This window comes from Etheostoma spectabile, chromosome 2 (genome assembly GCF_008692095.1).
Source record: "Etheostoma spectabile isolate EspeVRDwgs_2016 chromosome 2, UIUC_Espe_1.0, whole genome shotgun sequence".
Lineage (NCBI taxonomy): Eukaryota > Metazoa > Chordata > Actinopteri > Perciformes > Percidae > Etheostoma > Etheostoma spectabile.
The window spans coordinates 2,828,487-2,830,962 of record NC_045734.1 but is presented as its reverse complement, the minus strand read 5'-3'; positions in this window follow the sequence as shown (position 1 = coordinate 2,830,962).

The window sequence follows — 2,476 nt, the reverse complement described above, 5'->3', positions numbered from 1 at the left end:
ATGGCCATTTTACTTTTTTAATAAAGCTGTCAACCAAGCTGAATATGAAAACAGTTATTGGCTAACTGTGAGGGACTGGCTCGGACTGTCGGTTTCCTCGGAGATGATCAATAACTGACAGCAACCACTCGAGTTTGACTCGGTGCTGTTCCAAAAACGCCTATCGCATACTGCGTTCCCCTAATTTTAAAAGGCTAATTTAAATGAAAATAGGACAACTGTCACTGGGGGACGGGAGACTGAGCTGAGAGGATCTGGTCTTTGACAGATCTGTAGGAAGCTGAGCAGGAAGAGTTACTAAGGACCGAATGTAGACCCTGAGGACATCCAGCGACCGTATGCATATCTGTATCTGCTGTAATGCTCCAGGAAACCACTGATAGACATGAGGCAGTGGAGTGTGTGAGAAAGGTCACTGCGGGGGGCACAGCGCGAAGAACGTCTCCTCACATTTGAACAGTTCTTTTTGATTTTCTTTGGTCAGACTGTGCTTCCCTCGTGGTTCCTGGTTAAACTTGGGAATATGTAATCCTCTGTCTGTTAATATGGAGCACCTTTGTAGCACAGATTAAAAACTGTAAAGGTTGTGTGTTGTGCTCCATTTCAAATACACTGCTACTCTTAAAATTTTTACATAGTTCTGAGAGAGTTGGATAGATCTAAGCAATACCATAGACACCTTTCTGTCCATAATGGATCAATGAAACTCTTCTTAATGACGATTATCATTTCTAGATCTGGTTGAAGTGGTTTACACTGAGCCTTCTGGCAGTCACTTGTGGTGTTGCTGTTGTCACTGTTAGAAATTGTTTTATCTGCATGTACACAAGGGGCTCTAACAGAGTGGAAACATCCTACTTCAGAGGGCTCTTCTCTGCTAATTTGGCTCCTCTAGAGGTCAGAGTTCAGCATCCATGCCTGTTGCCCAAAGTGACAGAAGTGTAAATGTTAAAAGGCGAGTAAATGAATGAGCATCTGGAATTTGTTTTACTTTTTCTGTTCCCCCCCCCCCCCCCCCCCCCCCCGAAATCTCTTTTCTTCCCCTTTTCCCTCTGATTTGGGTTCTGATGTGAAAGATTAAATCTGAGATGGCGATGTATGATATCTCTGGATTTTTGTATTAAAACTAAACGGAAAAAAAAAAACAATTGCCTTTTTTTGCTCTGTATGTGTAACTGTTAGCCTCACTGAGCTGCTGGTCAGTGTTCCCACACGTCCTGAAAAAAAACTTATTTAGACACTAGTTTTCCAGTCATGGAAACCTTTGAAATGACTAAATATCCTTAATGTTGGTCTAGAAAATTCTCCTACTCAGGTTGCCTAGGTATGTATTTAGTTTGAAATGTTTTGGTCAGGAGAAAACTGTAAAAACTAGTCATCAGTGGTTCTATTTACAAACTGTATATGACAAACTTTTGTCATATACAGTTTACCATAACAACTGAAATAAAGATTTCATTCATCTACATCAAGACAGCTGCAGGCTACTAGAGGTCAGGTAACAACCATGACCCAAAAAATGCTTTTACAATAACGCACACCTTACACTATGCGTTGTGGTGGGATTTACTGCTATGTAACATTGACGTTGTTCCAGAGGTAGAACATAGTTGGTTCATGTGAGGGTCCAGCTAGTGTTTGGAATGAGCTTTGTCCCCGTGCTGATGACCTAACTGTACAGACGGCAGTGATGGGTGGGGCCGTCACCTATAAGGAACCTTAAAAAAGAATAAAACGGATTATCCCTCGTGTTGTCTTCCCGTAGACCAACATTTAGTTTTTCTGGGTCAAAATTTTAAATTAAAACCCTAAGATACGTTTGTCACTTTTCCCCAAAGTTCTTTGTCAATTTCTTTTGGACATTTTTGTTGTTTTGACCCAGTTTTTGAAGCTTTCTGATATTTGTCACTTTTTGACGTTTTCTAACTTTTCCTGAAATTCTTTCTCACTTTTCACAATGTCTTTTTTTTTTTTTTCTACGTTTGTCATTTTTTCAGTGTTTTTAAATTTTTTTTTTCTTAAAATGCTCTGAAATTAAATAAAACACCCAATTTCAGTAAAAATAGTGAACGGATCAGTTATTTAACTTGTGAGGTGCGTTTGTGGGCCCACCCACGTTATTATTTTTTACAATTTGGTTGAGGGAAACCCAAATTTTTGATTTCGAAACTTTTTTGAAAATGGGTCAGATTTGACCGCGAGGACAACAGGAGGGTTAGATGTAACAGTACTGGGCCTAAAGATTAGGAGTGCATGATTCAGAACATGCCACGATTCAATATCGATTTTTAGGCTCAAGATTCAATTCAAAAACGATTCTCAATTTTAAAAAAATGATTCACAGTATGTAAATGTAGGCTAGTTACTTTTCCCATGTGAGAGTATACACACCATTACATATATACAAAATTAATTGATTTTTGGAATTCTATGACTCGATTTTGAATCTGTAGAGCTTGAGTCGTGATATGAATGT